Source organism: Miniopterus natalensis, unplaced genomic scaffold (assembly GCF_054644295.1).
Source record: "Miniopterus natalensis isolate mMinNat1 unplaced genomic scaffold, mMinNat1.hap1 Scaffold_60, whole genome shotgun sequence".
Taxonomy (NCBI): Eukaryota; Metazoa; Chordata; class Mammalia; order Chiroptera; family Miniopteridae; genus Miniopterus; species Miniopterus natalensis.
The window spans coordinates 1893040-1916980 of NW_028269992.1; positions in this window are offsets into that span (position 1 = coordinate 1893040).

Consider the following 23941-nt stretch of genomic DNA (forward strand, 5'->3'; position numbering starts at 1 on the left):
GATCCGGTTATGTTTCGGATTGGACCTAGGGTTAGGGTTATGTTGAGGGCTAGGTATACAGATCCGGTTAGGGTTCCGATTGGACCTAGGGTTATGCTTATGTTGAGGGTTAGGTTTAGAGATCCGGTTATGTTTCGGATTGGACCTAGGGTTAGGGTTATGTTGAGGGCTAGGGTTAGAGATCCGGTTAGGGTTCCGATTGGACCTAGGGTTAGGGTTATGTTGAGGTCTAGGGTTAGAGATCAGGTTAGGGTTCCGATTGGACCTAGGGTTAGGGTTATGTTGAGGGCTAGGGATAGATATCCGGTTAGGGTTCCGATTGGCCCTAGTGTTAGGGTTATGTTGAGGCCTAGGGTTAGAGTTCCGGTTAGGGTTCCGATTGGACCTAGGTTTAGGGTTATGTTGAGGGCGAGGGGTAGAGGTCCTGTTAGGGTTCCGATTGGACTTAGGGTTAGGGTTATGTTGAGGGCTAGGTATAGATATCCGTTTAGGGTTCCGATTGGACCTAGGGTTAGGGTTATGTTGAGGGCTAGGGTTAGAGATCCAGTTAGGTTTCCGATTGGACCTAGGGTTAGGGTTATGTTGAGGGCTAGGGTTAGAGATCCGGTTATGTTTCGGATTGGACTTAGGGTTAGGGTTATGTTAAGGGCTAGGATTAGAGATCCGGTTAGGGTTCCGATTGGACCTCGGGTTAGGGTTATGTTGAGGGCTAGGTTTAGAAATCCGGTTAGGGTTCCGATTGGACCTAGGGTTAGGGTTATGTTGAGGGCTAGGGTTAGAGTTCCGGTTAGGATTCCGATTGGACCTAGGGTTAGGGTTATGTTGAGGGCTAGGGATAGAGTTCCGTTTAGTGTTCCGATTGGACCTAGGTTAGGGTTATGTTGAGGGCGAGGGTTAGAGATCCGGTTAGGGTTCCGAGTGGACCTAGGGTTAGGGTTATGTTGAGGGCTAGGTTTAGAGATCCGGTTAGGGTTCCGATTGGACCTGGGGTTAGGGTTATGTTGAGGGCTAGGTATACAGATCCGGTTAGGGTTCCTTTTGGACCTAGGGTTAGGGTTATGTTGAGGGCTAGGTATACAGATCCAGTTAGGGTTCCGATTGGACCTAGGGTTAGGGTTATGTTGAGGGCTAGGTTTAGAGATACGGTTATGTTTCGGATTGGACCTCGGGTTAGGGTTATGTTGAGGGCTAGGGTTAGAGATCCGGTTAGGGTTCCGATTGGACCTAGGGTTATGGTTATGTTGAGGGCTAGGTATAGAGATCCGGTTATGTTTCGGATTGGACCTAGGGTTAGGGTTATGTTGAGGGCTAGGGTTAGAGATCCGGTTAGGTTTCCGATTGGACCTAGGGTTAGGGATATGTTGAGGGCTAGGGTTAGAGATCCGGTTATGTTTCGGATTGGACCTAGGGTTAGGGTTATGTTGAGGGCTAGGTATACAGATCCGGTTAGGGTTCCGAATGGACCTAGGGTTAGGGTTATGTTGAGGGCTAGGTTTAGAGATCCGGTTATGTTTCGGATTGGACCTAGGGTTAGGGTTATGTTGAGGGCTAGGGTTAGAGATCCGGTTAGGGTTCCGATTGGACCTAGGGTTAGGGTTATGTTGAGGGCTAGGGTTAGAGATCAGGTTAGGGTTCCGATTGGACCTAGGGTTAGGGTTATGTTGAGGGCTAGGGATAGATATCCGGTTAGGGTTCCGATTGGCCCTAGTGTTAGGGTTATGATGAGGCCTAGGGTTAGAGTTCCGGTTAGGGTTCCGATTGGACCTAGGTTTAGGGTTATGTTGAGGGCGAGGGGTAGAGGTCCTGTTAGGGTTCCGATTGGACTTAGGGTTAGGGTTATGTTGAGGGCTAGGTATAGATATCCGTTTAGGGTTCCGATTGGACCTAGGGTTAGGGTTATGTTGAGGGCTAGGGTTAGAGATCCGGTTAGGTTTCCGATTGGACCTAGGGTTAGGGTTATGTTGAGGGCTAGGGTTAGAGATCCGGTTATGTTTCGGATTGGACCTAGGGTTAGGGTTATGTTGAGGGCTAGGGTTAGAGATCCGGTTAGGGTTCCGATTGGACCTAGGGTTAGGGTTATGTTGAGGGCTAGGGTTAGAGATCCGGTTAGGGTTCCGATTGGACCTAGGGTTACGGTTATGTTGAGGGCTAGGGTTAGAGATCCGGTTAGGGTTCCGATTGGACCTAGGGTTAGGGTTATGTTGAGGGCTAGGGTTAGAGATCCGGTTAGGGTTCCGATTGGACCTAGGTTTAGGGTTATGTTGAGGGCTAGGTATACAGATCCGGTTTGGGTTCCGATTGGACCTAGGGTCAGGGTTATGTTGAGGGCTAGGGTTAGAGATCCGGTTAGGGTTCCGATGGGACCTAGGGTTAGGGTTATGTTGAGGGCTAGGGTTAGAGATCCGGTTAGGGTTCCGATTGGACCTAGGGCTAGGGTTATGTTGAGGGCTAGGGATAGATATCCGGTTAGGGTTCCGATTGGACCTAGTTTTAGGGTTATGTTGAGGCCTAGGGTTAGAGTTCCGGTTAGGGTTCCGATTGGACCTAGGTTTAGGGTTATGTTGAGGGCGAGGGTTAGAGGTCGTGTTAGGGTTCCGATTGGACTTAGGGTTAGGGTTATGTTGAGGGCTAGGTATAGATATCCGTTTAGGGTTCCGATTGGACCTAGGGTTAGGGTTATGTTGAGGGCTAGGTATACAGATCCGGTTAGGGTTCCGATTGGACCTAGGGTTAGGGTTATGTTGAGGGCTAGGTTTAGAGATCCGGTTGTGTTTCTGATTGGACCTAGGGTTAGGGTTATGTTGAGGGCTAGGGTTAGAGATCCGGTTAGGGTTCCGATTGGACCTAGGGTTAGGGTTATGTTGAGGGCTAGCGTTAGAGATGAGGTTAGGGTTCCGATTGGACTTAGGGTTAGGGTTATGTTGAGGGCTAGGTATAGATATCCGTTTAGGGTTCCGATTGGACCTAGGGTTAGGGTTAATTTGAGGGCTAGGGTTAGAGATCCGGGTAGGGTTCCGATTGGACCTAGGGTTAGGGTTATGTTGAGGGCTAGGGTTAGAGATCCGGTTATGTTTCGGATTGGACCTAGGGTTAGGGTTATGTTGAGGGCTAGGTATACAGATCCGGTTAGGGTTCCGATTGGACCTAGGGTTATGGTTATGTTGAGGGTTAGGTTTAGAGATCCGGTTATGTTTCGAATTGGACCTAGGGTTAGGGTTATGTTGAGGGCTAGGGTTAGAGATCCGGTTAGGGTTCCGATTGGACCTAGGGTTAGGGTTATGTTGAGGTCTAGGGTTAGAGATCAGGTTAGGGTTCCGATTGGACCTAGGGTTAGGGTTATGTTGAGGGCTAGGGATAGATATCCGGTTAGGGTTCCGATTGGCCCTAGTGTTAGGGTTATGTTGAGGCCTAGGGTTAGAGTTCCGGTTAGGGTTCCGATTGGACCTAGGTTTAGGGTTATGTTGAGGGCGAGGGGTAGAGGTCCTGTTAGGGTTCCGATTGGACTTAGGGTTAGGGTTATGTTGAGGGCTAGGTATATATATCCGTTTAGGGTTCCGATTGGACCTAGGGTTAGGGTTATGTTGAGGGCTAGGGTTAGAGATCCAGTTAGGTTTCCGATTGGACCTAGGGTTAGGGTTATGTTGAGGGCTAGGGTTAGAGATCCGGTTATGTTTCGGATTGGACGTAGGGTTAGGGTTATGTTGAGGGCTAGGGTTAGAGATCCGGTTAGGGTTCCGATTGGACCTACGGTTAGGGTTATGTTGAGGGCTAGGTTTAGAAATTCGGTTAGGGTTCCGATTGGACCTAGGGTTAGGGTTATGTTGAGGGCTAGGGTTAGAGTTCCGGTTAGGATTCCGATTGGACCTAGGGTTACGGTTATTTTGAGGGCTAGGGTTAGAGTTCCGTTTAGTGTTCCGATTGGACCTAGGTTAGGGTTATGTTGAGGGCGAGGGTTAGAGATCCGGTTAGGTTTCCGAGTGGACCTAGGGTCAGGGTTATGTTGAGGGCTAGGTTTAGAGATCCGGTTAGGGTTCCGATTGGACCTGGGGTTAGGGTTATGTTGAGGGCTAGGTATACAGATCCGGTTAGGGTTCCTTTTGGACCTAGGGTTAGGGTTATGTTGAGGGCTAGGTATACAGATCCAGTTAGGGTTCCGATTGGACCTAGGGTTAGGGTTATGTTGAGGGCTAGGTTTAGAGATACGGTTATGTTTCGGATTGGACCTCGGGTTAGGGTTATGTTGAGGGCTAGGGTTAGAGATCCGGTTAGGGTTCCGATTGGACCTAGGGTTATGGTTATGTTGAGGGCTAGGTTTAGAGATCCGGTTATGTTTCGGATTGGACCTAGGGTTAGGGTTATGTTGAGGGCTAGTGTTAGAGATCCGGTTAGGGTTCCGATTGGACGTAGGGTTAGGGTTATGTTGAGGGCTAGGGATAGATATCCGGTTAGGGTTCCGATTGGACCTAGTGTTAGGGTTATGTTGAGGGCTAGGGTTAGAGTTCCGGTTAGGGTTCCGATTGGACCTAGGTTTAGGGTTATGTTGAGGGCGAGGGGTAGAGGTCCTGTTAGGGTTCCGATTGGACTTAGGGTTAGGGTTATGTTGAGGGCTAGGTATAGATATTCGTTTAGGGTTCCGATTGGACCTAGGGTTAGGGTTAATTTGAGGGCTAGGGTTAGAGATCCGGTTAGGTTTCCGATTGGACCTAGGGTTAGGGATATGTTGAGGGCTAGAGTTAGAGATCCGCTTATGTTTCGGATTGGACCTACGGTTAGGGTTATGTTGATTGCTAGATATACAGATCCGGTTAGGGTTCCGATTGGACCTAGGGTTATGGTTATGTTGAGGGCTAGGTTTAGAGATCCGGTTATGTTTCGGATTGGACCTAGGGTTAGGGTTATGTTGAGGGCTAGGGTTAGAGATCCGGTTAGGGTTCCGATTGGACCTAGGGTTAGGGTTATGTTGAGGGCTAGGTTTAGAGATCCGGTTATGTTTCGGATTGGACCTAGGGTTAGGGTTATGTTGAGGGCGAGGGGTAGAGGTCCTGTTAGGGTTCCGATTGGACTTAGGGTTAGGGTTATGTTGAGGGCTAGGTATAGATACCCGTTTAGGGTTCTGATTGGTCCTAGGGTTAGGGTTAATTTGAGGGCTAGGGTTAGAGATCCGGTTAGGGTTCCGATTGGACCTAGGGTTAGGGTTATGTTGAGGGCTAGGGTTAGAGATCCGGTTAGGTTTCCGATTGGACCTAGGGTTAGGGTTATGTTGAGGGCTAGGGTTAGAGATCCGGTTATGTTTCGGATTGGACCTAGGGTTAGGGTTATGTTGAAGGCTAGGGTTAGAGATCCGGTTAGGGTTCCGATTGGACCTAGGGTTAGGGTTATGTTGAGGGCTAGGGTTTGAGATCAGGTTAGGGTTCCGATTGGACCTAGGGTTAGGGTTATGTTGAGGGCTAGGGATAGATATCCGGTTAGGGTTCCGATTGGCCCTAGTGTTAGGGTTATGTTGAGGCCTAGGATAAGAGTTCCGGTTAGGGTTCCGATTGGACCTAGGTTTAGGGTTATGTTGAGGGCGAGGGGTAGAGGTCCTGTTAGGGTTCCGATTGGGCTTAGGGTTAGGGTTATGTTGAGGGCTAGGTATAGATATCCGTTTAGGGTTCCGATTGGACCTAGGGTTAGGGTTATGTTGAGGGCTAGGGTTAGAGATCCGGTTAGGTTTCCGATTGGACCTAGGGTTAGGGTTATGTTGAGGGCTAGGGTTAGAGATCCGGTTATGTTTCGGATTGGACCTAGGTTTAGGGTTATGTTGAGGGCTAGGGATAGATATCCGTTTAGGGTTCCGATTGGACCTAGGGTTAGGGTTATGTTGAGGGCTAGGGTTAGAGTTCTGGTTAGGATTCCGATTGGACCTCGGGTTACGGTTATTTTGAGGGCTAGGGTTAGAGTTCCGTTTAGGGTTCCGATTGGACCTAGGGTTAGGGTTATGTTGAGGGCTAGGGTTAGAAATCTGGTTAGGGTACCGATTGGACCTAGGGTTAGGGTTATGTTGAGGGCTAGGGTTAGAGATCCGGTTAGGGTTCCGATTGGACCTAGGGTTAGGGTTATGTTGAGGGCTAGGGTTAGAGATCCGGTTAGGGTTCCGATTGGACCTACGGTTAGGGTTATGTTGAGGGCTAGGGTTAGAAATCCGGTCAGGGTTCCGATTGGACCTAGGGTTAGGGTTATGTTGAGGGCTAGGGTTAGAGTTCCGGTTAGGATTCCGATTGGACCTAGGGTTACGGTTATTTTGAGGGCTAGGGTTAGAGTACCGTTTAGTGTTCCGATTGGACCTAGGTTAGGGTTATGTTGAGGGTGAGGGTTAGAGATCCGGTTAGGGTTCGGAGTGGACCTAGGGTTAGGGTTATGTTGAGGGCTAGGTTTAGAGATCCGGTTAGGGTTCCGATTGGACCTCGGGTTAGGGTTATGTTGAGGGCTAGGTATACAGATCCGGTTAGGGTTCCTTTTGGACCTAGGGTTACGGTTATGTTGAGGGCTAGGTATACAGATCCAGTTACGGTTCCGATTGGATCTAGGGTTAGGGTTATGTTCAGGGCTAGGTTTAGAGATACGGTTATGTTTCGGATTGGACCTAGGGTTAGGGTTATGTTGAGGGCTAGGGTTAGAGATCCGGTTAGGGTTCCGATTGGACCTAGGGTTATGGTTATGTTGAGGGCTAGGTTTAGAGATCCGGTTATGTTTCGGATTGGACCTAGGGTTAGGGTTATGTTGAGGGCTAGGGTTAGAGATCCGGTTAGGGTTCCGATTGGACCTAGGGTTAGGGTTATGTTGAGGGCTAGGGATAGATATCCGGTTAGGGTTCCGATTGGACCTAGTGTTAGGGTTATGTTGAGGGCTAGGGTTAGAGATCCGGTTAGGGTTCCGATTGGACCTAGGGTTAGGGTTATGTTGAGGGCTAGCGTTAGAGATGAGGTTAGGGTTCCGATTGGACCTAGGGTTAGGGTTATGTTGAGGGCTAGGGTAAAAGATCCGGTTAGGGTTCCGATTGGACCTAGATTTAGGGTTATGTTGAGGGCTAGGTATACAGATCCGGTTTGGGTTCCGATTGGACCAAGGTCAGGGTTATGTTGAGGGCTAGGGTTAGAGATCCGGTTATGTTTCGGATTGGACCTAGGGTTAGGGTTATGTTGAGGGCTAGTGTTAGAGATCCGGTTAGGGTTCCGATTGGACCTAGGGTTAGGGTTATGTTGAGGGCTAGGTATAGATATCCGGTTAGGGTTCCGATTGGACCTACTGTTAGGGTTATGTTGAGGGCTAGGGTTAGAGTTCCGGTTAGGGTTCCGATTGGACCTAGGTTTAGGGTTATGTTGAGGGCGACGGGTAGAGGTACTGTTAGGGTTCCGATTGGACTTAGGGTTAGGGTTATGTTGAGGGCTAGGTATAGATATCCGTGTAGGGTTCCTATTGGACCTAGGGTTAGGGTTAATTTGAGGGCTAGGGTTAGAGATCCGGTTAGGGTTCCGATTGGACCTAGGGTTAGGGTTATGTTGAGGGCTAGGGTTAGAGATCCGGTTATGTTTCGGATTGGACCTAGGGTTAGGGTTATGTTGAGGGCTAGGTATACAGATCCGGTTAGGGTTCCGATTGGACCTAGGGTTATGGTTATGTTGAGGGTTAGGTTTAGAGATCCGGTTATGTTTCGGATTGGACCTAGGGTTAGGGTTATGTTGAGGGCTAGGGTTAGAGATCCGGTTAGGGTTCCGATTGGACCTAGGGTTAGGGTTATGTTGAGGTCTAGGGTTAGAGATCAGGTTAGGGTTCCGATTGGACCTAGGGTTAGGGTTATGTTGAGGGCTAGGGATAGATATCCGGTTAGGGTTCCGATTGGCCCTAGTGTTAGGGTTATGTTGAGGCCTAAGGTTAGAGTTCCGGTTAGGGTTCCGATTGGACCTAGGTTTAGGGTTATGTTGAGGGCGAGGGGTAGAGGTCCTGTTAGGGTTCCGATTGGACTTTGGGTTAGGGTTATGTTGAGGGCTAGGTATAAATATCCGTTTAGGGTTCCGATTGGACCTAGGGTTAGGGTTATGTTGAGGGCTAGGGTTAGAAATCCGGTTAGGTTTCCGATTGGACCTAGGGTTAGGGTTATGTTGAGGGCTAGGGTTAGAGATCTGGTTATGTTTCGGATTGGACCTAGGGTTAGGGTTATGTTGAGGGCTAGGTTTAGAGATCCGGTTAGGGTTCCGATTGGACCTGGGGTTAGGGTTATGTTGAGGGCTAGGTATACAGATCCGGTTAGGGTTCCTTTTGGACCTAGGGTTAGGGTTATGTTGAGTGCTAGGTATACAGATCCAGTTAGGGTTCCGATTGGACCTAGGGTTAGGGTTATGTTGAGGGCTAGGTTTAGAGATACGTTTATGTTTCGGATTGGACCTAGGGTTAGGGTTATGTTGAGGGCTAGGGTTAGAAATCCGGTTAGGGTTCCTATTGGACCTAGGGTTTTGGTTATGTTGAGGGCTAGGTTTAGAGATCCGGTTATGTTTCGGATTGGACCTAGGGTTAGGGTTATGTTGAGGGCTAGGGTTAGAGATCCGGTTAGGGTTCCGATTGGACCTAGGGTTAGGGTTATGTTGAGGGCTAGGGATAGATATCCGGTTAGGGTTCCGATTGGACCTAGTGTTAGGGTTATGTTGAGGGCTAGGGTTAGAGATCCGGTTAGGGTTCCGATTGGACCTAGGGTTAGGGTTATGTTGAGGGCTAGGGATAGATATCCGGTTAGGGTTCCGATTGGACCTAGGTTTAGGGTTATGTTGAGTGCGAGGGGTAGAGGTCCTGTTAGGGTTCCGATTGGACTTAGGGTTAGGGTTATGTTGAGGGCTAGGTATTGATATTCGTTTAGGGTTCCGATTGGACCTAGGGTTAGGGTTAATTTGAGGGCTAGGGTTAGAGATCCGGTTAGGTTTCCGATTGGACCTAGGGTTAGGGATATGTTGAGGGCTAGGGTTAGAGATCCGGTTATGTTTCGGATTGGACCTAGGGTTAGGGTTATGTTGAGGGCTAGGTATACAGATCCGGTTAGGGTTCCGATTGGACCTAGGGTTAGGGTTATGTTGAGGGCTAGGTTTAGAGATACGGTTATGTTTCGGATTGGACCTCGGGTTAGGGTTATGTTGAGGGCTAGGGTTAGAGATCCGGTTAGGGTTCCGATTGGACCTAGGGTTAGGGTTATGTTGAGGGCTAGGGTTAAAGATCAGGTTAGGGTTCCGATTGGACCTAGGGTTAGGGTTATGTTGAGGGCTAGGGATAGATATCCGGTTAGGGTTCCTATTGGCCCTAGTGTTAGGGTTATGATGAGGCCTAGGGTAAGAGTTCCGGTTAGGGTTCCGATTGGACCTAGGTTTAGGGTTATGTTGAGGGCGACGGGTAGAGGTCCTGTTAGGGATCCGATTGGACTTATGGTTAGGGTTATGTTGAGGGCTAGGTATAGATATCCGTTTAGGGTTCCGATTGGACCTAGGGTTAGGGTTATGTTGAGGGCTAGGGTTAGAGATCCGGTTAGGTTTCCGATTGGACCTAGGGTTAGGGTTATGTTGAGGGCTAGGGTTAGAGATCCGGTTATGTTTCGGATTGGACCTAGGGTTAGGGTTATGTTGAGGGCTAGGGTTAGAGATCCGGTTAGGGTTCCGATTGGACCTAGGGTTAGGGTTATGTTGAGGGCTAGGGTTAGAGATCCGGTTAGGGTTCCGATTGGACCTAGGGTTAGGGTTATGTTGAGGGCTAGGGTTAGAGATCCGGTTAGGGTTCCGATTGGACCTAGGGTTAGGGTTATGTTGAGGGCTAGGGTTAGAGATCCGGTTAGGGTTCCGATTGGACCTAGGTTTAGGGTTATGTTGAGGGCTAGGTATACAGATCCGGTTTGGGTTCCGATTGGACCTAGGGTCAGGGTTATGTTGAGGGCTAGGGTTAGAGATCCGGTTAGGGTTCCGATTGGACCTAGGGTTAGGGTTATGTTGAGGGCTAGGGTTAGAGATCCGGTTAGGGTTCCGATTGGACCTAGGGCTAGGGTTATGTTGAGGGCTAGGGATAGATATCCGGTTAGGGTTCCGATTGGACCTAGTGTTAGGGTTATGTTGAGGCCTAGGGTTAGAGTTCCGGTTAGGGTTCCGATGGGACCTAGGTTTAGGGTTATGTTGAGGGCGAGGGGTAGAGGTCCTGTTAGGGTTCCGATTGGACTTAGGGTTAGGGTTATGTTGAGGGCTAGGTATAGATATCCGTTTAGGGTTCCGATTGGACCTAGGGTTAGGGTTATGTTGAGGGCTAGGTATACAGATCCGGTTAGGGTTCCGATTGGACCTAGGGTTAGGGTTATGTTGAGGGCTAGGTTTAGAGATCCGGTTGTGTTTCTGATTGGACCTAGGGTTAGGGTTATGTTGAGGGCTAGGGTTAGAGATCCGGTTAGGGTTCCGATTGGACCTAGGGTTAGGGTTATGTTGAGGGCTAGCGTTAGAGATGAGGTTAGGGTTCCGATTGGACCTAGGGTTAGGGTTATGTTGAGGGCTAGGGTTAAAGATCCGGTTAGGGTTCCGATTGGACCTAGGTTTAGGGTTATGTTGAGGGCTAGGTATACAGATCCGGTTTGGGTTCCGATTGGACCTAGGGTCAGGGTTATGTTGAGGGCTAGGGTTAGAGATCCGGTTATGTTTCGGATTGGACCTAGGGTTAGGGTTATGTTGAGGGCTAGTGTTAGAGATCCGGTTAGGGTTCCGATTGGACCTAGGGTTAGGGTTATGTTGAGGGCTAGGTATAGATATCCGGTTAGGGTTCCGATTGGACCTAGTGTTAGGGTTATGTTGAGGGCTAGGGTTAGAGTTCCGGTTAGGGTTCCGATTGGACCTAGGTTTAGGGTTATGTTGAGGGCGAGGGGTAGAGGTACTGTTAGGGTTCCGATTGGACTTAGGGTTAGGGTTATGTTGAGGGCTAGGTATAGATATCCGTTTAGGGTTCCTATTGGACCTAGGGTTAGGGTTAATTTGAGGGCTAGGGTTAGAGATCCGGTTAGGGTTCCGATTGGACCTAGGGTTAGGGTTATGTTGAGGGCTAGGGTTAGAGATCCGGTTATGTTTCGGATTGGACCTAGGGTTAGGGTTATGTTGAGGGCTAGGTTTAGAGATCCGGTTATGTTTCGGATTGGACCTAGGGTTAGGGTTATGTTGAGGGCTAGGTTTAGAGATCCGGTTAGGGTTCCGATTGGACCTGGGGTTAGGGTTATGTTGAGGGCTAGGGATAGATATCCGGTTAGGGTTCCGATTGGCCCTAGTGTTAGGGTTATGTTGAGGCCTAGGGTTAGAGTTCCGGTTAGGGTTCCGATTGGACCTAGGTTTAGGGTTACGTTGAGGGCGAGGGGTAGAGGTCCTGTTAGGGTTCCGATTGGACTTAGGGTTAGGGTTATGTTGAGGGCTAGGTATAGATATCCGTTTAGGGTTCCGATTGGACCGAGGGTTAGGGTTATGTTGAGGGCTAGGGTTAGAGATCCTGTTAGGTTTCCGATTGGACCTAGGGTTAGGGTTATGTTGAGGGCTAGGGTTAGAGATCCGGTTATGTTTCGGATTGGACCTAGGGTTAGGGTTATGTTGAGGGCTAGGTTTAGAGATCCGGTTAGGGTTCCGATTGGACCTGGGGTTAGGGTTATGTTGAGGGCTAGGTATACAGATCCGGTTAGGGTTCCTTTTGGACCTAGGGTTAGGGTTATGTTGAGGGCTAGGTATACAGATCCAGTTAGGGTTCCGATTGGACCTAGGGTTAGGGTTATGTTGAGGGCTAGCTTTAGAGATACGTTTATGTTTCGGATTGGACCTAGGGTTAGGATTATGTTGAGGGCTAGGGTTAGAGATCCGGTTAGGGTTCCGATTGGACCTAGGGTTATGGTTATGTTGAGGGCTAGGTTTAGAGATCCGGTTATGTTTCGGATTGGACCTAGGGTTAGGGTTATGTTGAGGGCTAGGGTTAGAGATCCGGTTAGGGTTCCGATTGGACCTAGGGTTAGGGTTATGTTGAGGGCTAGGGATAGATATCCGGTTAGGGTTCCGATTGGACCTAGTGTTAGGGTTATGTTGAGGGCTAGGGTTAGAGTTCCGGTTAGGGTTCCGATTGGACCTAGGTTTAGGGTTATGTTGAGGGCGAGGGGTAGAGGTCCTGTTAGGGTTCCTATTGGACTTAGGGTTAGGGTTATGTTGAGGGCTAGGTATAGATATTCGTTTAGGGTTCCGATTGGACCTAGGGTTAGGGTTAATGTGAGGGCTAGGGTTAGAGATCCGGTTAGGTTTCCGATTGGACCTAGGGTTAGGGTTATGTTGAGGGCTAGGTATACAGATCCGGTTAGGGTTCCGATTGGACCTAGGGTTATGGTTATGTTGAGGGCTAGGTTTAGAGATCCGGTTATGTTTCGGATTGGACCTAGGGTTAGGGTTATGTTGAGGGCTAGGGTTAGAGATCCGGTTAGGGTTCCGATTGGACCTAGGGTTAGGGTTATGTTGAGGGCTAGGGTTAGAGTTCTGTTTAGGGTTCCGATTGGACCTAAGGTTAGGGTTATGTTGAGGGCTAGGGTTAAAGATCCGGTTAAAGTTCCGATTGGACCTAGGTTTAGGGTTATGTTGAGGGCTAGGTATACAGATCCGGTTTGGGTTCCGATTGGACCTAGGGTCAGGGTTATGTTGAGGGCTAGGGTTAGAGATCCGGTTATGTTTCGGATTGGACCTAGGGTTAGGGTTATGTTGAGGGCTAGTGTTAGAGATCCGGTTAGGGTTCCGATTGGACCTAGGGTTAGGGTTATGTTGAGGGCTAGGTATAGATATCCGGTTAGGGTTCCGATTGGACCTACTGTTAGGGTTATGTTGAGGGCTAGGGTTAGAGTTCCGGTTAGGGTTCCGATTGGACCTAGGTTTAGGGTTATGTTGAGGGCGAGGGGTAGAGGTACTGTTAGGGTTCCGATTGGACTTAGGGTTAGGGTTATGTTGAGGGCTAGGTATAGATATCCGTGTAGGGTTCCTATTGGACCTAGGGTTAGGGTTAATTTGAGGGCTAGGGTTAGAGATCCGGTTAGGGTTCCGATTGGACCTAGGGTTAGGGTTATGTTGAGGGCTAGGGTTAGAGATCCGGTTATGTTTCGGATTGGACCTAGGGTTAGGGTTATGTTGAGGGCTAGGTATACAGATCCGGTTAGGGTTCCGATTGGACCTAGGGTTATGGTTATGTTGAGGGTTAGGTTTAGAGATCCGGTTATGTTTCGGATTGGACCTAGGGTTAGGGTTATGTTGAGGGCTAGGGTTAGAGATCCGGTTAGGGTTCCGATTGGACCTAGGGTTAGGGTTATGTTGAGGTCTAGGGTTAGAGATCAGGTTAGGGTTCCGATTGGACCTAGGGTTAGGGTTATGTTGAGGGCTAGGGATAGATATCCGGTTAGGGTTCCGATTGGCCCTAGTGTTAGGGTTATGTTGAGGCCTAGGGTTAGAGTTCCGGTTAGGGTTCCGATTGGACCTAGGTTTAGGGTTATGATGAGGGCGAGGGGTAGAGGTCCTGTTAGGGTTCCGATTGGACTTAGGGTTAGGGTTATGTTGAGGGCTAGGTATAAATATCCGTTTAAGGTTCCGATTGGACCTAGGGTTAGGGTTATGTTGAGGGCTAGGGTTAGAAATCCGGTTAGGTTTCCGATTGGACCTAGGGTTAGGGTTATGTTGAGGGCTAGGGTTAGAGATCTGGTTATGTTTCGGATTGGACCTAGGGTTAGGGTTATGTTGAGGGCTAGGTTTATAGATCCGGTTAGGGTTCCGATTGGACCTGGGGTTAGGGTTATGTTGAGGGCTAGGTATACAGATCCGGTTAGGGTTCCTTTTGGACCTAGGGTTAGGGTTATGTTGAGGGCTAGGTATACAGATCCAGTTAGGGTTCCGATTGGACCTAGGGTTAGGGTTATGTTGAGGGCTAGGTTTAGAGATACGTTTATGTTTCGGATTGGACCTAGGGTTAGGGTTATGTTGAGGGCTAGGGTTAGAAATCCGGTTAGGGTTCCGATTGGACCTAGGGTTTTGGTTATGTTGAGGGCTAGGTTTAGAGATCCGGTTATGTTTCGGATTGGACCTAGGGTTAGGGTTATGTTGAGGGCTAGGGTTAGAGATCCGGTTAGGGTTCCGATTGGACCTAGGGTTAGGGTTATGTTGAGGGCTAGGGATAGATATCCGGTTAGGGTTCCGATTGGACCTAGTCTTAGGGTTATGTTGAGGGCTAGGGTTAGAGTTCCGGTTAGGGTTCCGATTGGACCTAGGTTTAGGGTTATGTTGAGTGCGAGGGGTAGAGGTCCTGTTAGGGTTCCGATTGGACTTAGGGTTAGGGTTATGTTGAGGGCTAGGTATTGATATTCGTTTAGGGTTCCGATTGGACCTAGGGTTAGGGTTAATTTGAGGGCTAGGGTTAGAGATCCGGTTAGGTTTCCGATTGGACCTAGGGTTAGGGATATGTTGAGGGCTAGGGTTAGAGATCCGGTTATGTTTCGGATTGGACCTAGGGTTAGGGTTATGTTGAGGGCTAGGTATACAGATCCGGTTAGGGTTCCGATTGGACCTAGGGTTATGGTTATGTTGAGGGCTAGGTTTAGAGATCCGGTTATGTTTCGGATTGGACCTAGGGTTAGGGTTATGTTGAGGGCTAGGGTTAGAGATCCGGTTAGGGTTCCGATTGGACCTAGGGTTAGGGTTATGTTGAGGGCTAGGGTTAAAGATCAGGTTAGGGTTCCGATTGGACTAGGGTTAGGGTTATGTTGAGGGCTAGGGATAGATATCCGGTTAGGGTTCCTATTGGCCCTAGTGTTAGGGTTATGATGAGGCCTAGGGTAAGAGTTCCGGTTAGGGTTCCGATTGGACCTAGGTTTAGGGTTATGTTGAGGGCGACGGGTAGAGGTCCTGTTAGGGATGCGATTGGACTTATGGTTAGGGTTATGTTGAGGGCTAGGTATAGATATCCGTTTAGGGTTCCGATTGGACCTAGGGTTAGGGTTATGTTGAGGGCTAGGGTTAGAGATCCGGTTAGGTTTCCGATTGGACCTAGGGTTAGGGTTATGTTGAGGGCTAGGGTTAGAGATCCGGTTATGTTTCGGATTGGACCTAGGGTTAGGGTTATGTTGAGGGCTAGGGTTAGAGATCCGGTTAGGGTTCCGATTGGACCTAGGGTTAGGGTTATGTTGAGGGCTAGGGTTAGAGATCCGGTTAGGGTTCCGATTGGACCTAGGGTTAGGGTTATGTTGAGGGCTAGGGTTAGAGATCCGGTTAGGGTTCCGATTGGACCTAGGGTTAGGGTTATGTTGAGGGCTAGGGTTAGAGATCCGGTTAGGGTTCCGATTGGACCTAGGTTTAGGGTTATGTTGAGGGCTAGGTATACAGATCCGGTTTGGGTTCCGATTGGACCTAGGGTCAGGGTTATGTTGAGGGCTAGGGTTAGAGATCCGGTTAGGGTTCCGATTGGACCTAGGGTTAGGGTTATGTTGAGGGCTAGGGTTAGAGATCCGGTTAGGGTTCCGATTGGACCTAGGGCTAGGGTTATGTTGAGGGCTAGGGATAGATATCCGGTTAGGGTTCCGATTGGACCTAGTGTTAGGGTTATGTTGAGGCCTAGGGTTAGAGTTCCGGTTAGGGTTCCGATGGGACCTAGGTTTAGGGTTATGTTGAGGGCGAGGGGTAGAGGTCCTGTTAGGGTTCCGATTGGACTTAGGGTTAGGGTTATGTTGAGGGCTAGGTATAGATATCCGTTTAGGGTTCCGATTGGACCTAGGGTTAGGGTTATGTTGAGGGCTAGGTTTAGAGATCCGGTTAGGGTTCCGATTGGACCTGGGGTTAGGGTTATGTTGAGGGCTAGGTATACAGATCCGGTTAGGGTTCCTTTTGGACCTAGGGTTAGGGTTATGTTGAGGGCTAGGTATACAGATCCAGTTAGGGTTCCTTTTGGACCTAGGGTTAGGGTTATGTTGAGGGCTAGGTATACAGATCCAGTTAGGGTTCCGATTGGACCTAGGGTTAGGGTTATGTTGAGGGCTAGCTTTAGAGATACGTTTATGTTTCGGATTGGACCTAGGGTTAGGATTATGTTGAGGGCTAGGGTTAGAGATCCGGTTAGGGTTCCGATTGGACCTAGGGTTATGGTTATGTTGAGGGCTAGGTTTAGAGATCCGGTTATGTTTCGGATTGGACCTAGGGTTAGGGTTATGTTGAGGGCTAGGGTTAGAGATCCGGTTAGGGTTCCGATTGGACCTAGGGTTAGGGTTATGTTGAGGGCTAGGGATAGATATCCGGTTAGGGTTCCGATTGGACCTAGTGTTAGGGTTATGTTGAGGGCTAGGGTTAGAGTTCCGGTTAGGGTTCCGATTGGACCTAGGTTTAGGGTTATGTTGAGGGCGAGGGGTAGAGGTCCTGTTAGGGTTCCGATTGGACTTAGGGTTAGGGTTATGTTGAGGGCTAGGTATAGATATTCGTTTAGGGTTCCGATTGGACCTAGGGTTAGGGTTAATTTGAGGGCTAGGGTTAGAGATCCGGTTAGGTTTCCGATTGGACCTAGGGTTAGGGATATGTTGAGGGCTAGGGTTAGAGATCCGGTTATGTTTCGTATTGGACCTAGGGTTAGGGTTATGTTGAGGGCTAGGTATACAGATCCGGTTAGGGTTCCGATTGGACCTAGGGTTATGGTTATGTTGAGGGCTAGGTTTAGAGATCCGGTTATGTTTCGGATTGGACCTAGGGTTAGGGTTATGTTGAGGGCTAGGGTTAGAGATCCGGTTAGGGTTCCGATTGGACCTAGGGTTAGGGTTATGTTGAGGGCTAGGGTTAGAGTTCTGTTTAGGGTTCCGATTGGACCTAAGGTTAGGGTTATGTTGAGGGCTAGGGTTAAAGATCCGGTTAAAGTTCCGATTGGACCTAGGTTTAGGGTTATGTTGAGGGCTAGGTATACAGATCCGGTTTGGGTTCCGATTGGACCTAGGGTCAGGGTTATGTTGAGGGCTAGGGTTAGAGATCCGGTTATGTTTCGGATTGGACCTAGGGTTAGGGTTATGTTGAGGGCTAGTGTTAGAGATCCGGTTAGGGTTCCGATTGGACCTAGGGTTAGGGTTATGTTGAGGGCTAGGTATAGATATCCGGTTAGGGTTCCGATTGGACCTACTGTTAGGGTTATGTTGAGGGCTAGGGTTAGAGTTCCGGTTAGGGTTCCGATTGGACCTAGGTTTAGGGTTATGTTGAGGGCGAGGGGTAGAGGTACTGTTAGGGTTCCGATTGGACTTAGGGTTAGGGTTATGTTGAGGGCTAGGTATAGATATCCGTGTAGGGTTCCTATTGGACCTAGGGTTAGGGTTAATTTGAGGGCTAGGGTTAGAGATCCGGTTAGGGTTCCGATTGGACCTAGGGTTAGGGTTATGTTGAGGGCTAGGGTTAGAGATCCGGTTATGTTTCGGATTGGACCTAGGGTTAGGGTTATGTTGAGGGCTAGGTATACAGATCCGGTTAGGGTTCCGATTGGACCTAGGGTTATGGTTATGTTGAGGGTTAGGTTTAGAGATCCGGTTATGTTTCGGATTGGACCTAGGGTTAGGGTTATGTTGAGGGCTAGGGTTAGAGATCCGGTTAGGGTTCCGATTGGACCTAGGGTTAGGGTTATGTTGAGGTCTAGGGTTAGAGATCAGGTTAGGGTTCCGATTGGACCTAGGGTTAGGGTTATGTTGAGGGCTAGGGATAGATATCCGGTTAGGGTTCCGATTGGCCCTAGTGTTAGGGTTATGTTGAGGCCTAGGGTTAGAGTTCCGGTTAGGGTTCCGATTGGACCTAGGTTTAGGGTTATGTTGAGGGCGAGGGGTAGAGGTCCTGTTAGGGTTCCGATTGGACTTAGGGTTAGGGTTATGTTGAGGGCTAGGTATAAATATCCGTTTAGGGTTCCGATTGGACCTAGGGTTAGGGTTATGTTGAGGGCTAGGGTTAGAAATCCGGTTAGGTTTCCGATTGGACCTAGGGTTAGGGTTATGTTGAGGGCTAGGGTTAGAGATCTGGTTATGTTTCGGATTGGACCTAGGGTTAGGGTTATGTTGAGGGCTAGGTTTAGAGATCCGGTTAGGGTTCCGATTGGACCTGGGGTTAGGGTTATGTTGAGGGCTAGGTATACAGATCCGGTTAGGGTTCCTTTTGGACCTAGGGTTAGGGTTATGTTGAGGGCTAGGTATACAGATCCAGTTAGGGTTCCGATTGGACCTAGGGTTAGGGTTATGTTGAGGGCTAGGTTTAGAGATACGTTTATGTTTCGGATTGGACCTAGGGTTAGGGTTATGTTGAGGGCTAGGGTTAGAAATCCGGTTAGGGTTCCGATTGGACCTAGGGTTTTGGTTATGTTGAGGGCTAGGTTTAGAGATCCGGTTATGTTTCGGATTGGACCTAGGGTTAGGGTTATGTTGAGGGCTAGGGTTAGAGATCCGGTTAGGGTTCCGATTGGACCTAGGGTTAGGGTTATGTTGAGGGCTAGGGATAGATATCCGGTTAGGGTTCCGATTGGACCTAGTCTTAGGGTTATGTTGAGGGCTAGGGTTAGAGTTCCGGTTAGGGTTCCGATTGGACCTAGGTTTAGGGTTATGTTGAGTGCGAGGGGTAGAGGTCCTGTTAGGGTTCCGATTGGACTTAGGGTTAGGGTTATGTTGAGGGCTAGGTATTGATATTCGTTTAGGGTTCCGATTGGACCTAGGGTTAGGGTTAATTTGAGGGCTAGGGTTAGAGATCCGGTTAGGTTTCCGATTGGACCTAGGGTTAGGGATATGTTGAGGGCTAGGGTTAGAGATCCGGTTATGTATCGGATTGGACCTAGGGTTAGGGTTATGTTGAGGGCTAGGTATACAGATCCGGTTAGGGTTCCGATTGGACCTAGGGTTATGGTTATGTTGAGGGCTAGGTTTAGAGATCCGGTTATGTTTCGGATTGGACCTAGGGTTAGGGTTATGTTGAGGGCTAGGGTTAGAGATCCGGTTAGGGTTCCGATTGGACCTAGGGTTAGGGTTATGTTGAGGGCTAGGGTTAAAGATCAGGTTAGGGTTCCGATTGGACCTAGGGTTAGGGTTATGTTGAGGGCTAGGGATAGATATCCGGTTAGGGTTCCTATTGGCCCTAGTGTTAGGGTTATGATGAGGCCTAGGGTAAGAGTTCCGGTTAGGGTTCCGATTGGACCTAGGTTTAGGGTTATGTTGAGGGCGACGGGTAGAGGTCCTGTTAGGGATCCGATTGGACTTATGGTTAGGGTTATGTTGAGGGCTAGGTATAGATATCCGTTTAGGGTTCCGATTGGACCTAGGGTTAGGGTTATGTTGAGGGCTAGGGTTAGAGATCCGGTTAGGTTTCCGATTGGACCTAGGGTTAGGGTTATGTTGAGGGCTAGGGTTAGAGATCCGGTTATGTTTCGGATTGGACCTAGGGTTAGGGTTATGTTGAGGGCTAGGGTTAGAGATCCGGTTAGGGTTCCGATTGGACCTAGGGTTAGGGTTATGTTGAGGGCTAGGGTTAGAGATCCGGTTAGGGTTCCGATTGGACCTAGGGTTAGGGTTATGTTGAGGGCTAGGGTTAGAGATCCGGTTAGGGTTCCGATTGGACCTAGGGTTAGGGTTATGTTGAGGGCTAGGGTTAGAGATCCGGTTAGGGTTCCGATTGGACCTAGGTTTAGGGTTATGTTGAGGGCTAGGTATACAGATCCGGTTTGGGTTCCGATTGGACCTAGGGTCAGGGTTATGTTGAGGGCTAGGGTTAGAGATCCGGTTAGGGTTCCGATTGGACCTAGGGTTAGGGTTATGTTGAGGGCTAGGGTTAGAGATCCGGTTAGGGTTCCGATTGGACCTAGGGCTAGGGTTATGTTGAGGGCTAGGGATAGATATCCGGTTAGGGTTCCGATTGGACCTAGTGTTAGGGTTATGTTGAGGCCTAGGGTTAGAGTTCCGGTTAGGGTTCCGATGGGACCTAGGTTTAGGGTTATGTTGAGGGCGAGGGGTAGAGGTCCTGTTAGGGTTCCGATTGGACTTAGGGTTAGGGTTATGTTGAGGGCTAGGTATAGATATCCGTTTAGGGTTCCGATTGGACCTAGGGTTAGGGTTATGTTGAGGGCTAGGTATACAGATCCGGTTAGGGTTCCGATTGGACCTAGGGTTAGGGTTATGTTGAGGGCTAGGTTTAGAGATCCGGTTGTGTTTCTGATTGGACCTAGGGTTAGGGTTATGTTGAGGGATAGGGTTAGAGATCCGGTTAGGGTTCCGATTGGACCTGGGGTTAGGGTTATGTTGAGGGCTAGGTATTGATATTCGTTTAGGGTTCCGATTGGACCTAGGGTTAGGGTTAATTTGAGGGCTAGGGTTAGAGATCCGGTTAGGTTTCCGATTGGACCTAGGGTTAGGGATATGTTGAGGGCTAGGGTTAGAGATCCGGTTATGTTTCGGATTGGACCTAGGGTTAGGGTTATGTTGAGGGCTAGGTATACAGATCCGGTTAGGGTTCCGATTGGACCTAGGGTTATGGTTATGTTGAGGGCTAGGTTTAGAGATCCGGTTATGTTTCCGATTGGACCTAGGGTTAGGGTTATGTTGAGGGCTAGGGTTAGAGATCCGGTTAGGGTTCCGATTGGACCTAGGGTTAGGGTTATGTTGAGGGCTAGGGTTAAAGATCAGGTTACGGTTCCGATTGGACCTAGGGTTAGGGTTATGTTGAGGGCTAGGGATAGATATCCGGTTAGGGTTCCTATTGGCCCTAGTGTTAGGGTTATGATGAGGCCTAGGGTAAGAGTTCCGGTTAGGGTTCCGATTGGACCTAGGTTTAGGGTTATGTTGAGGGCGACGGGTAGAGGTCCTGTTAGGGATCCGATTGGACTTATGGTTAGGGTTATGTTGAGGGCTAGGTATAGATATCCGTTTAGGGTTCCGATTGGACCTAGGGTTAGGGTTATGTTGAGGGCTAGGGTTAGAGATCCGGTTAGGTTTCCGATTGGACCTAGGGTTAGGGTTATGTTGAGGGCTAGGGTTAGAGATCCGGTTATGTTTCGGATTGGACCTAGGGTTAGGGTTATGTTGAGGGCTAGGGTTAGAGATCCGGTTAGGGTTCCGATTGGACCTAGGGTTAGGGTTATGTTGAGGGCTAGGGTTAGAGATCCGGTTAGGGTTCCGATTGGACCTAGGGTTAGGGTTATGTTGAGGGCTAGGGTTAGAGATCCGGTTAGGGTTCCGATTGGACCTAGGGTTAGGGTTATGTTGAGGGCTAGGGTTAGAGATCCGGTTAGGGTTCCGATTGGACCTAGGTTTAGGGTTATGTTGAGGGCTAGGTATACAGATCCGGTTTGGGTTCCGATTGGACCTAGGGTCAGGGTTATGTTGAGGGCTAGGGTTAGAGATCCGGTTAGGGTTCCGATTGGACCTAGGGTTAGGGTTATGTTGAGGGCTAGGGTTAGAGATCCGGTTAGGGTTCCGATTGGACCTAGGGCTAGGGTTATGTTGAGGGCTAGGGATAGATATCCGGTTAGGGTTCCGATTGGACCTAGTGTTAGGGTTATGTTGAGGCCTAGGGTTAGAGTTCCGGTTAGGGTTCCGATGGGACCTAGGTTTAGGGTTATGTTGAGGGCGAGGGGTAGAGGTCCTGTTAGGGTTCCGATTGGACTTAGGGTTAGGGTTATGTTGAGGGCTAGGTATAGATATCCGTTTAGGGTTCCGATTGGACCTAGGGTAAGGGTTATGTTGAGGGCTAGGTATACAGATCCGGTTAGGGTTCCGATTGGACCTAGGGTTAGGGTTATGTTGAGGGCTAGGTTTAGAGATCCGGTTGTGTTTCTGATTGGACCTAGGGTTAGGGTTATGTTGAGGGATAGGGTTAGAGATCCGGTTAGGGTTCCGATTGGACCTAGGGTTAGGGTTATGTTGAGGGCTAGCGTTAGAGATGAGGTTAGGGTTCCGATTGGACCTAGGGTTAGGGTTATGTTGAGGGCTAGGGTTAAAGATCCGGTTAGGGTTCCGATTGGACCTAGGTTTAGGGTTATGTTGAGGGCTAGGTATACAGATCCGGTTTGGGTTCCGATTGGACCTAGGGTCAGGGTTATGTTGAGGGCTAGGGTTAGAGATCCGGTTATGTTTCGGATTGGACCTAGGGTTAGGGTTATGTTGAGGGCTAGTGTTAGAGATCCGGTTAGGGTTCCGATTGGACCTAGGGTTAGGGTTATGTTGAGGGCTAGGTATAGATATCCGGTTAGGGTTCTGATTGGACCTAGTGTTAGGGTTATGTTGAGGGCTAGGGTTAGAGTTCCGGTTAGGGTTCCGATTGGACCTAGGTTTAGGGTTATGTTGAGGGCGAGGGGTAGAGGTACTGTTAGGGTTCCGATTGGACTTAGGGTTAGGGTTATGTTGAGGGCTAGGGTTAGAGTTCCGGTTAGGGTTCCGATTGGACCTAGGTTTAGGGTTATGTTGAGTGCGAGGGGTAGAGGTCCTGTTAGGGTTCCGATTGGACTTAGGGTTAGGGTTATGTTGAGGGCTAGGTATTGATATTCGTTTAGGGTTCCGATTGGACCTAGGGTTAGGGTTAATTTGAGGGCTAGGGTTAGAGATCCGGTTAGGTTTCCGATTGGACCTAGGGTTAGGGATATGTTGAGGGCTAGGGTTAGAGATCCGGTTATGTTTCGGATTGGACCTAGGGTTAGGGTTATGTTGAGGGCTAGGTATACAGATCCGGTTAGGGTTCCGATTGGACCTAGGGTTATGGTTATGTTGAGGGCTAGGTTTAGAGATCCGGTTATGTTTCGGATTGGACCTAGGGTTAGGGTTATGTTGAGGGCTAGGGTTAGAGATCCGGTTAGGGTTCCGATTGGACCTAGGGTTAGGGTTATGTTGAGGGCTAGGGTTAAAGATCAGGTTAGGGTTCCGATTGGACCTAGGGTTAGGGTTATGTTGAGGGCTAGGGATAGATATCCGGTTAGGGTTCCTATTGGCCCTAGTGTTAGGGTTATGATGAGGCCTAGGGTAAGAGTTCCGGTTAGGGTTCCGATTGGACCTAGGTTTAGGATTCTGTTGAGGGCGACGGGTAGAGGTCCTGTTAGGGATCCGATTGGACTTATGGTTAGGGTTATGTTGAGGGCTAGGTATAGATATCCGTTTAGGGTTCCGATTGGACCTAGGGTTAGGGTTATGTTGAGGGCTAGGGTTAGAGATCCGGTTAGGTTTCCGATTGGACCTAGGGTTAGGGTTATGTTGAGGGCTAGGGTTAGAGATCCGGTTATGTTTCGGATTGGACCTAGGGTTAGGGTTATGTTGAGGGCTAGGGTTAGAGATCCGGTTAGGGTTCCGATTGGACCTAGGGTTAGGGTTATGTTGAGGGCTAGGGTTAGAGATCCGGTTAGGGTTCCGATTGGACCTAGGGTTAGGGTTATGTTGAGGGCTAGGGTTAGAGATCCGGTTAGGGTTCCGATTGGACCTAGGGTTAGGGTTATGTTGAGGGCTAGGGTTAGAGATCCGGTTAGGGTTCCGATTGGACCTAGGTTTAGGGTTATGTTGAGGGCTAGGTATACAGATCCGGTTTGGGTTCCGATTGGACCTAGGGTCAGGGTTATGTTGAGGGCTAGGGTTAGAGATCCGGTTAGGGTTCCGATTGGACCTAGGGTTAGGGTTATGTTGAGGGCTAGGGTTAGAGATCCGGTTAGGGTTCCGATTGGACCTAGGGCTAGGGTTATGTTGAGGGCTAGGGATAGATATCCGGTTAGGGTTCCGATTGGACCTAGTGTTAGGGTTATGTTGAGGCCTAGGGTTAGAGTTCCGGTTAGGGTTCCGATGGGACCTAGGTTTAGGGTTATGTTGAGGGCGAGGGGTAGAGGTCCTGTTAGGGTTCCGATTGGACTTAGGGTTAGGGTTATGTTGAGGGCTAGGTATAGATATCCG